We start from the raw sequence: 16,221 nt of genomic DNA, 5'->3' as shown, positions 1-16,221 counted from the left end.
TAAGTGACCTGTTCCACTTCAAAACTCTTACAGTATTTTCTGTGTACCTCTTTTATGGTACTGAGTTCTTTCCACTTCACAGCATGCATATTTTAATTCCCCAGTAGATCCGTAAGCTCTCTGAAGACAGAACCTTTGTTTGATTTGTTTTTAATCACCCTAAGTACCTAGCGTAATGCCTTTTAAAAAGAAGCTCAAAAGATCAATATTTATAGATCTAATGAATCAATGCATGGTTTCAATGACCTAATGAATTTCTTATATCCACAAATAAGACACTCTCTTACTTCAAACCATCAAATCAGTATTTCTCAGAACTGTTTTATACATTTTTATTGAAACAGATTCTCCATTAGAAAAAAGTGATGTCCCCTCCCTCAGTGATTTTAAGACTTGCACTTAGCTCCACAGTAAAGACCTTGTACACACAGTTGATTTCTCTGCGTGTGCATGTGTGTATGCATGCTGTCTGTATGCAAGTGTGTATACATTTTCAAAATATAAACTACAGGCAAAAAGTACAATGATCACAGATGTACAGTTTGGTAAATTTTTACATAGTGAGTATATCCATGTAACCAGCACTCAAATAAAGAAACAGAAACAGAAATAGCACACAGAAACTCCCTCTTACTCCCTTGCAGTCATTAAGTTTCCAAAGACAACCATCATCTTGACTTCTAATCATATTAATTATGTTTTCCTGCTTTTAAGCTATATGTAGATGAAATACTAAAATATGTACATTTTTGTGCATGGTCCAACATTTCATTTACAAGATTCTTCCATATTGTTGTATGCAGTTGTAGTTTGTTCATGTTCATTGATGTACAGAATTTCATTGTATCAAGATTCCATAGTTGCTTTGTCCATTCTATAGTGGATGAACGTTTTGATTGTCTCCAGTTTGGGGCTATATGGGTAATGCTGCTATGAACATTTATGTTCTTTTTGTGAACACATTCATGTGTTTCAATAGGGCATATATTTAAGAGTGGAAAAATTGAATCAAAGCATGTATAGACCAGACTTTAGAAGATACTTCTAAACAGTTTTCCAAAATGATTGTTTTGATTTATACTCAACTACAGTGTATGAGAATTCCAGTTGTTCTGTAGCTTCATCAATGCATGACAAGGTCAATTATTAATTTCATTATTCTGGTGATATGGCATGATATCATATTGTGGTTTTAATGAGCTTTTCTCTGAGAAATGAAATTGAACATCTCACATTATTGGTTATTTGCATATCTTCTGTGGCATTCAACTTTCTTTGCCCATGAGGTTTTTTTTTAAATCATTTTTTATGGGTTTGTAAGAGTTCATTTTTACATATTTTAATATTAACTTCTTAGTTAGATACAGGTATTGCAAATATCTCCTCCCAGTTAGTGGCTTGCTGTGCATTCTCTTAAAGGAGTGGACTTGTTTTTCTGCTTCACTGATATTCAAGTTCAAGGACCGTACCATATAAGTGTGATTAAAGAAACATTCTTTAGCTTGACAGATCTTACTTTAAGCCAAAGCTGCCTCTCCGTGCTGCCTAAGTTAGATGATAAGGAATATGTGTCAGCCTCCATGGCAGCTGGCAAGTGTCCTAAAACTGCTTGTTCTCTAATCCCTGTGGGAGCCAATTTTTCTGGGTTCCACAGAATCACATAGAGGATGAAGTGAACTGAAGGGGCACCTGATATAGTACATCTAAACTGGGTTCCTCTGAGTTCTAGGGTCCCTTACATGTGAAGTTTAGGACTGAGAATGGAGAATGGGATATGGGGCTTTATGCCCCTTTTCAATTTATACAGCTACACATTTGTTTGATTCATTTAAGAGGGTTGCATAAGATTTCATTTGACAAAATTGGAACCCATGCTTGAAAACCTAAATCTTATTCAACTATCTAACATGGTGTCTGTCGAACAGTGCATTTCCATGTTTAGTTGATGGGTTAAATTGAGTTGCATTTAATTGATGAGAAAACTGAGCTCTGGAGAAGTTAAACAACATAGTAACTTTATACAGTGTATCTGGCATCTCCCATCCACTACATCAGTTCACCCATTGCTTTGGCCACTTCCATGCTCTGACGACTTCCATGCTGGCTTTGTCTAGGTTTGCACAGGCACAACAGGCAAAGCCCTACATGAAGCCCATACTACATACCTCATGGTTCCTGTTCAGGGACTTCTCTGATGGCTTGTATTGAATACCTCATGGAAATGAAACAAGAGAGTTCCCTGATTTCTCTTGCAGGACGTGTGACGGGGTGTCATTGCTTGGTCACCCTGCAGTTCATGCCCCCAGGGGAGCAGGCAGATGGGCAGGTGCAGAGGCCAACCTGAGTGCTTTGGGGCTCTGGCCCCATGGTAGCATCTAGAGGTGGGTGTCTGCGACTCCCGAAGCCCAAGTGGGCATGTGTTACCATCCTCTTTTAGATTTGCCATCTGCAGATGGCATATGTATTAATCAACTCAATAGATCCTCTGCCTTATCGCAAGGGCAGGGGGCCAGTGTGACAGTCTTCTGTATCCCGAGTCCTTGCCCAGTGTACCGGAAGAATTGGATCACACACTGGAAGGATGTGTGCAAAGTTTTATTGAGTGGTGGAGGCGGCTGTCAGTGAGATGGATGGGGAGCCAGAACCGGGGGATGGAGTGGGAAAGTGGGCTTCCCCTGGAATCAGGCCACCCAGTGGCCAGACTGTTCTCTGACTTCCCCTGGCTGAACTCCCCTTGGCCTCCAGGCATCCCTCCTCTTCTCTGTTTCTCTGCCATGTTGTTCCACTGTCTGGTCTGCTGGTCCCAACGTTCAGCCACTTGTGTGTGTGCCTGCTAAGGTCTCATGGTAGGCCAAAAGTCAACTTTTGGGGTGCAAAAACAGAAATGCCTGTCTTCATTTAGGTCCACAGGTCTTCAGGCTTGAGGGTGGGGCCTTTGCCGGGGAACCACTCACTTCTACCCAGTATTTCCCTGTCTCCTGTCTATATCAGAAACACATCTAGTACTCACCTGTGCATAAGCCAGAAGTGTAAGGGTGTTAACATGTACAGGTATCAGGTGACAGCAGGTAAATGCTTCACTCTTTTATACGTGGGTGGATAGTACGAGACCTATTTCATAAAGCTCCTGAAGAGATCTAGTGGGATGGAATTCTAGTTATCTTCTCTGGTTGCTAGCTTAATAATGCTTCCTTGTATTGGCTTTTTTTTTTTTCCTATTTCATTATCTCTTACCCGTGTACTTGGTCCTTGCCACAGCACTCTCCAGTAAACAACCTCAACGACCTCACATGAGACATGGTCTCAGTCTGCTTTCAGAGACCCAGACTAAGACACATACCTATTAAGTTAGGAGAAGACCCAAATATTGGACTTTAGCTCTATAGATTTAAAATGCATTTTCTGCTCCTCTGGCCCAGAAGGTGTGAGCTTTGCAAAAAATTATAATGTTCTTATTTTATTATCTCTCTAAGGAACATCACACCTAGTAGTAGAATTAAGCAAACAAAAGCCAGTGTCACTGGTTACTACTCACTTTTCCCCGCATGAGAGAATGCAATAACCAGTGTCTGGAAAACTTAGAAACACATGTAATATCCATGTGTATGTATACATAATATCCACCAAATGCTTTTCAGTAGAGATGATGCTATGGAAAAAGAATATATTACAGCACAAAGTGCAGATTTGGACTGCTACCATTGTGGGCTTAAACCTTAAATATTCAGTCAATGGTTAACTATGATAATTAGAGCAGAATGTACTTATTAACACAGACAAAAAAGGAGTACTAAACTGAGAAGATATGAAGAACTCTTTACTGGACGTCCAAATACCACACAGATAATCAGGAATAGGCATCAATGAACATGAACCTGACTGAAAGCCCAATCTGCCACATCACATGGCCGAACCATCATTATTTCAGAGAAGAGTACTCTAAAAACAAACACTTACTGTGCCCCTAACTTGTGCCAGACACTGTCTTAGTGTTTCCCTCATATACTATCACCCCCCCACAGGCATCCTTTACAATGATATGAGTAATAACATAATTATAAGAATAGTAGCTCTCTATCCTCTTTTATTACATATATAGATACCAAGCACTATTTTAAACATTTAAAACCATATGTTATTTAATATTCATGACGACCTTATGAGGTAAGCACCCTTATTACTGCTACTTTTCAGATGACAAAATTAAGGCTTACAAGACTTGCTGTCCCGTGCCTGGTGAGGGAGAGAAACAGATAATGGGCCCAGGTCTGTAACTTGAAACCTTGAGTTCTTACATTCAGATTACTTCTAGAACTTCAACGACTTTTACTTCTCACATGGACATCCAGGTATTAGTCAGCCCTGTCTCAGATCTTTCATTCTGACATATTTCAGTCACAAATCTTTGCTGCAAAAGTGTGTTCCTCATCTCCCTGATCACCTAATTGTGGGTCAGTTTTGCTATCTATTGCCCTACATTTCCTAGGAATCTCAGCTATTCTCTGGGCCACCCTATCCTCTGAGATATCACTCTCATCATTAGTACTTGGTGAAAATCTGCTCATTAACATGGGCAAATGGATTTTCTTTTTTTTTAATTTTTTAATTTTATTATTATACTTTAAGTTTTAGGGTACATGTGCACAATGTGCATGTTTGTTACATATGTATACATGTGCCATGCTGGTGTGCTGCACCCATTAACTCGTCATTTAGCATTAGGTATATCTCCTAATGCTATCCCTCCCCCCTCACCCCACCCCACAACAGTCCCCAGAGTGTGATGTTCCCCTTCCTGTGTCCATGTGTTCTCATTGTTCAATTCCCACCTATGAGTGAGAACATGCAGTGTTTGGTTTTTTGTCCTTGTGATAGTTTGCTGAGAATGATGGTTTCCAGTTTCATCCACATCCCTACAAAGGACATGAACTCTTCATTTTTTATGGCTGCATAGTATTCCATGGTGTATATGTGCCACATTTTCTTAATCCAGTCTATCGTTGTTGGACATTTGGGTTGGTTCCAAGTCTTTGCTATTGTGAATAGTGCCGCAGTAAACATACGTGTGCATGTGTCTTTATAGCAGCATGATTTATAATCCTTTGGGTATATACCCAGTAATGGGATGGCTGGGTCAAATGGTATTTCTAGTTCTAGATCCCTGAGGAATTGCCACACTGACTTCCACAATGGTTGAACTAGTTTACAGTCCCACCAACAGTGTAAAAGTGTTCCTATTTCTCCACATCCTCTCCAGCACCTGTTGTTTCCTGACTTTTTAATGATCGCCATTCTAACTGGTGTGAGATGGTATCTCATTGTGGTTTTGATTTGCATTTCTCTGATGGCCAGTGATGATGAGCATTTTTTCATGTGTTTTTTGGCTACATAAATGTCTTCTTTTGAGAAGTGTCTGTTCATATCCTTTGCCCACTTTTTGATGGGGTTGTTTGTTTTTTTCTTGTAAATTTGTTTGAGTTCACTGTAGATTCTGGATATTAGCCCTTTGTCAGATGAGTAGGTTGCAAAAATTTTCTCCCATTTTGTAGGTTGCCTGTTCACTCTGATGGTAGTTTCTTTTGCTGTGCAGAAGCTCTTTAGTTTAATTAGATCCCATTTGTCAATTTTGGCTTTTGTTGCCATTGCTTTTGGTGTTTTAGACATGAAGTCCTTGCCCATGCCTATGTCCTGAATGGTATTGCCTAGGTTTTCTTCTAGGATTTTTATGGTTTTAGGTCTAACATATAAGTCTTTAATCCATCTTCAATTAATTTTTGTATAAGGTGTAAGGAAGGTTTCCAGTTTCAGCTTTCTACATATGGCCAGCCAGTTTTCCCAGCACCATTTATTAAATAGGGAATCCTTTCCCCATTGCTTGTTTTTGTCAGGTTTGTCAAAGATCAGATGGTTGTAGATATGTGGCAGTATTTCTGAGAGCTCTGTTCTGTTCCATTGATCTATATCTCTGTTTTGGTACCAATACCATGCTGTTTTGGTTACTGTAGCCTTGTAGTATAGTTTGAAGTCAGGTAGCGTGATGCCTCCAGCTTTGTTCTTTTGGCTTAGGATTGACTTGGCGATGTGGGCTCTTTTTTGGTTCCATATGAACTTTAAAGTAGTTTTTTCCAATTCTGTGAAGAAAGTCATTGGTAGCTTGATGGGGATGGCATTGAATCTATAAATTACCTTGGGCAGTATGGCCATTTTCATGATATTGATTCTTCCTACCCATGAACATGGAATGTTCTTCCATTTGTTTGTATCCTCTTTTATTTCATTGAGCAGTGGTTTGTAGTTCTCCTTGAAGAGGTCCTTCACATCCCTTGTAAGTTGGATTCCTAGGTATTTTATTCTCTTTGAAGCAATTGTGAATGGGAGTTCACTCATGATTTGGCTCTCTGTTTGTCTGTTATTGGTGTATAAGAATGCTTGTGATTTTTGAAGATTGATTTTGTATCCTGAGACTTTGCTGAAGTTGCTCATCAGCTTAAGGAGATTTTGGGCTGAGATGATGGGGTTTTCTAGATATACAATCATGTCTTCTGAAAACAGGGACAATTTGGCTTCCTCTTTTCCTAATTGAATACCCTTTATTTCCTTCTCCTGCCTGACTGCCCTGGCCAGAACTTCCAACACTATGTTGAATAGGAGTGGTGAGAGAGGGCATCCCTGTCTTGTGCCCGTTTTCAAAGGGAATGCTTCCAGTTTTTGCCCATTCAGTATGATATTGGCTGTGGGTTTGTCATAGATAGCTCTTATTATTTTGAGATATGTCCCATCAATACCTAATTTATTGAGAGTTTTTAGCATGAAGGTTGTTGAATTTTGTCAAAGGCCTTTTCTGCATCTATTGAGATAATCATGTGGTTTTTGTCTTTGGTTCTGTTTATATGCTGGATTACATTTATTGATTTGCGTATGTTGAACCAGCCTTGCATCCCAGGGATGAAGCCCACTTGATCATGGTGGATAAGCTTTTTGCTGTGCTGCTGGATTCGGTTTGCCAGTATTTTATTGAGGATTTTTGTATGAATGTTCATCAAGGATATTGGTCTAAAATTCTCTTTTTTGGTTGTGTCTCTGCCAGGCTTTGGTATCAGGATGATGCTGGCCTCATAAAATGAGTTAGGGAGGATTCCCTCTTTTTCTATTGATTGGAATAGTTTCAGAAGGAATGGTACCAGCTCCTCCTTGTACCTCTGGTAGAATTCAGCTGTGAATCCATCTGGTCCTGGGCTTTTTTTGGTTGGTAAGCTATTGATTATTGCCACAATTTCAGAGCCTGTTATTGGTCTATTCAGAGATTCAACTTCTTCCTGGTTTAATCTTGGGAGGGTGTATGTGTCAAGGAATTTATCCATTTCTTCTAGATTTTCTAGTTTATTGGGCAAATGGATTTTCATTCATCCTGCACAGCTAGGCTTTGAAACGTAGGCCTTTTTTAAGGAGATTTCTTCATCCTAGAGAAACCTGATATTTACACTTGCAATCCTTTATCATTTATTTGTGCTTTAGGTCTCTGAGAATCTGCTTCCATTTTTAAGATTGCTATTGTGATGTATCATAAATAATCTCTGATGCAAAAGTTCCCTTATTTGCCAAGTAGCCATTCTCAATAATGTTATTGAGGTTATGTTCCATAGTTTTAAAAATACTCTATTTTAGGCATCACTTCCAAGTCCCAAAGTCTCCTCTTTCTGCAAGCATATGACAGAGACACATTAAGGCACATTCTTTTATATATCACTTTTCCTAGAGCAACAAAATGCCATGATTTTTAAAATAAACTTTCTATTTTAGACTAGTTTTATGTTTACAGAAAAATGTTAAAGAGAGAACAGAGAGTTCCCACATACCCAGTACCAGAAAGATCACAGAAGTTAAAACGCTATTTACATCACATCATATGAAATGTACATACTATCAATATGACTTACCGCTGTTGATGTTGACCTTGGTCCTTTAGCCTAGACAGTGTTTCTTAGGCTTCACCTGTTAGTAAAGTCAAATATAGTACGGCACATTTGTTACGTTAATGAACCAATATTGATACTTTGATATTAACTTAAGTCCATACTTAATACAGATTTAGTTTTGTCCTTTTGCTATTCCAAAATCTCAATATCTCATACAGGCTACCACATTACATTTAATCATTTAATTGTCATGTTTTCTTTTTTTTCTTTTTCCTTTCTTTTCTTTTTTTTTTTTTTTTTTTGAGACAGAGTCTCACTCTGCCACCCAGGCTGGAATGCAATGGCATGTTCTCAGTTCATTGTAACTTACACCTCCCAGGTTCAAGCAATTCTCCTGCCTCAGCCTCTTAAGTAGCTGGGATTACAGGGGTCCACCACCATGCCTAGCTAACTTTTTTGTGTTTTTAGTAGAGATGGGGTTTCGCCACGTTGGTCAGACTGGTCTGGAACTCCTGACCTCGTGATCAGCCCACCTTGGCCTCCCAAAGTGCTGGGATTACAGGCGAGAGCCACCGCGCCTGGCAAATTGTCATGTTTTCTTAGGCTCCTCTTGGCTGCTACAGTTTCTCAGACTTACATTTTTTTGATGACCTTGACAGTTTTGAGGAGTACCTGTCTGGGTATTTTGTTAAATGTCCCTCAATTGGGATTTGCCTGGTGTTTCTTTTTCATGATTAGCTTAGGGTTATACATTTTAGAGAGGAAGATCACAGAAGTAAAGAGTCATTTTCATCACATCATATCAAATGTACAGACAAGCAAAATGACTTATCACTATTGATGTTGACCTTGATCATCTGGCCAAGTAGCGTTTGTCAGGTTTCTCCATTATAAAATAACTGTTTTTCCCCTTTTCCATACTGTACTCTTTGGAAGGAAGTAACTGTGCATAGCCCACACTTAAGGAGTGAACAGCTATGCTCCCCTTCATGTAGGGTGGAGTATCTAAATAATTTACTTGAAATTCTTCTACATGGGTGATTTGTCTTTTCTCCCCCATTTATTGATTTATTAAATCATTTGTATCCACTCACAGACATAATACTTATTTAATACCTTGGGCTATAAATACTGCTTTTCTTATGCTCCCATTGTTCCAGGTTGACCATTGAGAGCTCCTTCTGTTGTCCTTGTAATATAACTTCATCATTATGGGTTTTTAGTTTGTTTGTTTGTTTTGCTTTTAGTACTTCTTCATTTCTGAGCAACAAAGTGCCATGATGCTTGAGGTCATTTTGTATATTTCCAGCCCCGGTGCTCAAATCAGCCATTTCTCCAAGTCCTGCTTACCTTTACTAGAAAATGGTATTAGACACCAAGATCTTGGTGCTAGGTGTGCTTGTTGCTAAGTCGTTTGTTTGCCTCAACTGACAGAAAAGGAAAATACATGTCTGTATACTTACCCCTATATATATACATATTTATAAATATTACTATTCATAACCATCTGTTTATTAAGCTAAACATGAGTTGATACTGAAGTATCCAAATCTAACCTACTACCACATGGATCATTCTAGCTTGCTCCCCTTGCTTATCTATAGATTTCTACTCCAGCAGTGAGAAACTTGGCTACCACCATCTGCCATCCATTTACTTCACTGTTCAGTGCCAGTGTACGTATATAGCAATAACAGAATTAATAACCCATACTCCCATGCAAAACAACTTTATCATCTAAAGTATAGAGCATTGCCATGTTTTTTAAATGTATGTATGAAAAAATAATTCTTTTATTTATTTTTTATTTTTTTGAGTCGGAGTCTCGCTCTGTTGCCCAGGCTAGAGTGCAGTGGTGCAATCTCAGCTCACTGCAAGCTCCACCTCCCGGGTTCACGCCATTCTCCTGCCTCAGCCTCCTGAGTAGCTGGGACTACAGGCGCCCGCCACCATGCCCGGCTAATTTTTTGTAATGAAAAAATAATTCTAAGGGGCTCTCTCCATTTTTTTACCGTTGATTTCTAAATTTTGTTCACTTTACAAGTGAAACAAAAACTACACACCAGAAAAAAAAAAAAAACAGAAATTATCTGGAAAGAGTAAAACTGAAGCCCACAAATACAAATAGAGTTGGTACCTCAGGACTATGAGAGGAGTGAGTGCAATTTCAGATACGACTTTAACAACCCCAGCACAGGGAGCTGTGTTGCTGTCTTTGAGTATAGCACAAAGCTATCTTTGATTGACAGGCTATCTGAAAGCTGGTGGCAGGCAACAATAGCCCTTTACTTTCTTTCTTCAGTATCCCGGCTTGAGAAACAACTCCAGGCTCACCTTTATCTTTGCTAAGTGAATGCAGAGGATAAAATGAGAAACTCTTTTTTTAAAAAGAAAAAAAAAAAGCTTTAGTTTTTAAAGCCATTTTGAGTTCACAGCAAAAACTGTATACAGAGCACACAGAGTTCCCCCATACAGCCTGCCCTCACACAAGCACAGCTTCTCCTACTATCAACATCTTGTATCACAGTCACACATTTGTTATAATTGATAAACCTACACTGACACATTACTGTCACCCCAAATCCATAGTTTACATTAGGGTTCACTCTTGGTGGTGTACATTCTAGGGATTTTACAACTGTATAATGGCATGTACTCACCTATTCAGTATCATACAGAGCAGCTTTAATGGCCAAAAAAATCCTCTGCGTCCTGCCTATGCCTCCCTTTCTCCTGCTTAATCCCTGGCAAACACTCACCTTTTTACTACCTTCACAGTTTTATCTTTTCCAGAATGTCATATAATTGGAATTATATAGCATTTGGCTTTTTTCAGATTGGCTTCTTTCTCTTAGTAATATGCATTTACATTTCTTCCATGTGTTTTTATAGCTTATTTCCTTCTTGCAATAAATAATATTCCATCATCTGGATGTACCACAGTTTATTTATCCATTCACCTACTGAAGATCGTCTTGCTTCCAAGTTTTGACAGTTACAAGTAAAGCTGCTGTAAACATCTATGTGCAGGTTTTTGTGTAGATATAAGTGTTCAGTTCATTTGGGTAAATACCAAGGAGCACAACTGCTGGATTATATGGTAAGTTTGTTTCATTTTATAAAGAAACTGCCAAACTGTCTTCCAGAGTGGCTGTACCTTTTTGTATTCCCACCTGTAATGAATGAGAGTTCCTGTTGCTCCACCTCTATCCTAAGTGTTGTCAGTGTTTTGGATTTTATTTCTTCTATGTGTGTGGTGATAATTCATTGTTTTTTTTAATTTGCGTGATGTTTTAATGCCATGATGTTGAACATCTTTTTATATGCTTATTGCCATCTGTATATCTTTTTTGGTAAAGTGTCTGTTTATATCTTTGGCCCATTGTCTTTGGGTTGTTTGTTTCTTATTGTTGAGATTTAAGAGTTCTTTGCACAATTTGGATAAGTCTATTATCAGATATGTCTTTTGCAAATAGTTTCTCCCCATTTCAAGCTTGTCTTTTCATTCTCTTAACAGTGTCTTTTGCAGAACAGATTTTTTTTTATTTCAGTGAAGTCTAACCTTTGTTATTTCTTTCATGAATCACTTACTTGATGTTATATCTAAAACATCATTTCTAAACCAGGTCATCTTGGTTTTCTCCTACGTTATCTTCCAGGAGTTTTATTGTTTTACATTTTACATTTAGGTTATAGTTCATTTTTAGGTAATTTTTGTGAAGGTATAAGGTTTGTAACTGTATTCACTATTTGCCATATGGATGTTGAGTTGTTCCAGTACCATTTGTTGAGAAGACTAGCTTTTCTCCATTGTTTTGCCTTTGCTAGTTTGTCAAAGATCAGTTGACTATATTTATGTGGATCTATTTTGGAGCTCTCTATTCTGTCCCGTAGGCCTATTTGTTTATTTTTTTGCCAGTGCCAAACTGCCTTGATTACTGTAGCTTTGTCTTGAAGTTGGATAGTGCCAGTCTCCCAACTTTGTTCTCCTTCCATATAGGCTCTGTTTTAGGCCAATTCCTTCTGAATATAGTGCAAAGGCATTTAACCATATTCTCTTTTTCTCTTTCTAACTTTTCACATTTCCTACAGTATTTGTCTTGGGAATAACTGACAAAATGGTATTCTGCCTTTTTTTTCTCTCAGCCTTAAGAAATTTGATATTAGAGACATTTCTCTGTTAATTCTTCTGATAGGAAGAAGCTGGTCTAACAAGGTGGGTGAGACAAAGAGACCAAGAGAGACAGACAGATAGAGAGACCAACTTCCTGGATGCTCCTGTAGTGATTCCAGATACTTTCTTCCTGGAAGATGCCAGGCAAATGAGCTCCACTGAGCATGCGTCTTTCTTAGGCCAGACCCTCTCCTGTGACCACTAGGAATTAGATAAATAGTTGTAAACGCTGACTGGTGAAAAGTGCTTTTTGCTACATAAAGTTCAAAAATAAGGAAATATTGCAAAAAGAAGATTCCACAAAATCTGAAGTATGTTTTCCTAATGTTGGTCACATAGGAAAAAATGAAAATGTAGTTTTAAAAAAACTATAAATATAATGTGTATATTGTTCTAATTAGAAAAAATGTCCTTCAAATATTTAGTAGTATTTGAAATAGACATTTTTTTTTTCATTTTACTTTAAGTTCTGGGATACATGTGCAGAACGCACAGGTTTGTTACATAGGTATACATGTGCCATGGTGGTTTGCTGCACCTATCAACTCATCATCTAGGTTTTAAGTCCCACATGCATTAGGTATTTGTCCTAATGCTCTCCCTCCCCTTGCCCACCACCCCCAACAGGCCCCAGTGTGTGATGTTCCCCTTCCTGTGTCCATGTGTTCTCATTGTTCAACTCCCACTTATAAGTGAGAACATGTGGTGTTTGGTTTTCTGTTCCTGTGTTAGTTTGCTGGGAATGATGGTTTCCAGCTTCATCCATGTCCCTGCAAAGGACATGAACTCATTCTTTTTTATGGCTGCATAGTATTCCACAAAATAGGCTTTAAAAAAATTTACAATGCTTGAGGCTAAAGTAGGTACTTCAAGACTGCCTTGTTACATCAATGAGATTCATTTAATAATCATATTTTAGAATACTTTAGTGAAAATATAATTTTTATTGTCATCACATTTTTAAATATTCAACACAAGCAATTTTCATTTTTGTTAATTTTCCTAGTAAAAGTGGATACTTCAGACATATGCTTTCTTTCAATCGTAGAAACACATTCAAATTGTTTTGTTTTAGTAACATAGAATTAAGAAAGTTACTCGTATTTCATTTAAAATGAATAGTGTATTTCTGGATGCAAAGAGCTATCAATAAGAAAGGTAAGAAATGTGCTTAATTTTCTAGAATACCTGAAACAGCACAGGTATATTTACAAGGTCTCCACTAAGAATCTTGTAAGTAATATTGTTACAGGTTTTAGAAATGAAATCTTCATTTGGAAAAAGTGTCCTTAGAAAGTATTTATTTATAAGTAATGAGGAGGACTAGATAGAATCATTCTTGAAGAGCAGTAATCCACAAAACAAAACTACTTGGTACTATTTTTAAAATTGGTAGAACATGCATTTTCTATTCAATAGGAGATGATTATTATTTGGAAAATTTTGCCTCCCAGCACTTTCTGAGTCATTATCATTACATATATAAATGTACCTTACAGAAGAAGAAAGTTCACATGTTAGTTGTCATTGCTTATGTACTATTCTTGTTTCTTGTTTTTGGCCTAGTCCTTGGTCTTACCAAATTTGTTTGAAGCAACTTACTCTGGAATGCATCCTGGAAAAGTGTCTAATCCAATATTGCTCTATAGCACTACTCTTCTCTCTCAGATTAATCAAACACACCTTCACACTCTACCACAGATTTTACACAATAATAGGATTATCTTGCAATTTATCATTCAAATGGGGGCAATTTTGAACATGAAAAATATGTGTTAAGTATTACTTTGGGACAACAGCCACGAACTGGACATGTCATATAAATGGAATATACAACACGTAGTCTTACGTGTCTGGTTTCTTTCACTTAGCATAATGCTGTCAAGGTTCAGCCATATATCAGTACTTCTTTCCTTTTTTGTGCTGAATAACATTTCATTGTATGACTAAGCATTTTGTTTCTCCAGTCATCAGTTGTTACACACTTGGGTTGTTTCTACATTTTGGCTGTTATAAGTAATCCAGCTATGTACCAAGTGTACATATTTTTGTGCAAATCTGTGTTTTCAATCCTGATGGTACATACTGAGGAGTATAATTCCTGAATCTTATGGTCATTCTACATTTAACTTTCTGAGAAACTGCAAAAAAATGTTTTCCACAGTGGCTGTATGATTTTACATGTCCACAGGCAATGTATGAGAGTTCTAACATATTTTCAGGGTCCCCAACATTTGTTCATTTGTTTAAATTATAACCATCTTAGTAAGTATAAATTGGCATTGCATTTTGGGTTGAATTTGCATTTTCCTAATGTCCAATGATATTGAACACCTTTTCATAAGCTTATCCACCATTTGTATATTTTTATAGAAATGTCTACTCACGCCTTTTGCTCATTGTTAAAATCTCGTTTAAATTTATTTTTATTATTGAGTTGTAAGAATTCTGTATATATTCAGGATATTTGACCTTTATCAGATATATGATTTGCAAATACTTTCTTCCAGTTTTACCATTTTCACTTGCTTGATAGTATCCATTAAAGTAGAAAAAGTTTAACTTTTATTTCCTGGGTCATTTTTAAGTAGTGTTTTCTTAGTGGTGCCCTGGGGATTACCATGACAACTTCATTCATAACAATGTATTTTGGATTAACACCAACCTAATTTCAATAGTATACAAAAGCTTTGCTTCTATAAAGTTCTATTTCCTGTCTCTTTCATGCTGTTATTTTCACAAATTTCATCTTTTTACATTGTGTGTCCATCAACTTAGACTTACAATTTTTGATTTATGCAGTTGTCTTTTAAATCAGATACAAGAAAAAAAAGGGTTACGAACAGAAAATACGTTTTACTGTCATTTATGTTTACCTATGTCAATATCTCTACTAGTGTTCTTTATTTTCTTTACGTGTATTCAAGTTACTGTCTCGTGTTCTTTCTCTTCAGCCTGAAGGACTCTTTTCAATGTTTCCTAGAGGGCAGGTCTGCTAGTGGCAAACTCTCTTCATGTTTGTTTATCTGGCAATGTCTTAATTTCTCTATTTTAAAAGAATTATTTTGCCAGATACGGTGTTCTTGATTGACACGGTTTTTGTCTCTCAGAGCTTTGAATATGTCATCCCATTTTCTTCTAGTCTCCATGGTTTCTGATGAGAAATCTGCTGTTAATTTTATTAAGCATCTCTGACATGTAATGAATCCTTTTTCTCATGCTACTTCCAATTTCCAAAATCTTTTAAAATTATCATCATGATGTCTTCTTTGAATCCATTATTTATTTGTATGTTGCTTAGTGTCTAAATATTTTGAGATATTATAGTTGTCCCCTTTTATTTCTACATTTGTTGTAAAACCCCAAAAGCTAGTTTTGAGTACGATTTTCACAGTAAGCCAAACACTGATATATCACTGTTTAAGAGCAGAGAAAGGTTTATTTGATTTGGCCAAAGCATGAGGAGAGGCAGACTCTCAAATCCAACATGGCTTTGAACATAACTGGTGACTTTTATGAATAAGGTAAATATGCAGGAAGTGAGGTCCCCAGTGATCAAAGCTGCTTGCATCCCTCAGCTAATCAAACTTCTGAATGCCATCAAGGAGGTCAGCATGACCTAAGAATTACTGTTCCCTGAAAAACAAGTTCATTAATCAAGTGGGCAACTCCCAAGGGTCAGGATGTAAAGTTAATCAATTATTAGTGACTACTCTCTCTCTATGGAAATGACTAAGTGCAAGCAATCATGCATGGAAGAAGAAAAGGACAAAGAGAAGGAAAATAAGTAGAGCAAACACCTTAAGATTTTTAAAATATAGGCTCTGTTACACTTTAATTTTACTTGGCACAGAAAACATACTATGTATGGCTCTAATACTATAGAATTTGTTCAGAATCACTTTATGGTCTGGTATATAATCTGTTTTTAGTAATGTTCCATGTACAATTGAAAAGAATATGTATTTTGCAGTTCCACTGCACAGTATTCTATATGTTTAAATGAAGTCAAGTATATTAATCACGTTGCCTAATCATCTGTATCATCTATATCTTTACTAATTTTGGCCTGTTAATTTTATCAGTAACTGGGAGTTGTCAGTAAAATCTTCTCCTATTTGCCTGCTTCTT

At 37.2% G+C, this 16,221-nt stretch overlaps 2 long non-coding RNA genes across 2 annotated transcripts in view; one reads left to right on the top strand and one right to left on the bottom strand.

Moving 5' to 3' along the window:
- LOC104006740 (uncharacterized) overlaps positions 1-16,221 on the top strand; it is a 90,961-nt gene that overhangs the window by 22,080 nt on the left and 52,660 nt on the right. The window lies entirely within an intron of this gene.
- LOC134810171 (uncharacterized) overlaps positions 5,777-16,221 on the bottom strand; it is a 110,811-nt gene continuing 100,366 nt past the window's right edge. The window contains exon 4 of the long non-coding RNA XR_010157578.1: positions 5,777-7,992. This is a non-coding gene — a long non-coding RNA (uncharacterized LOC134810171). The remainder of the gene's footprint in view (positions 7,993-16,221) is intronic.

This window comes from Pan troglodytes, chromosome 5, assembly GCF_028858775.2.
Source record: "Pan troglodytes isolate AG18354 chromosome 5, NHGRI_mPanTro3-v2.0_pri, whole genome shotgun sequence".
Taxonomy (NCBI): domain Eukaryota; kingdom Metazoa; phylum Chordata; class Mammalia; order Primates; family Hominidae; genus Pan; species Pan troglodytes.
This window is presented reverse-complemented; position numbering and strand designations above follow the sequence as displayed.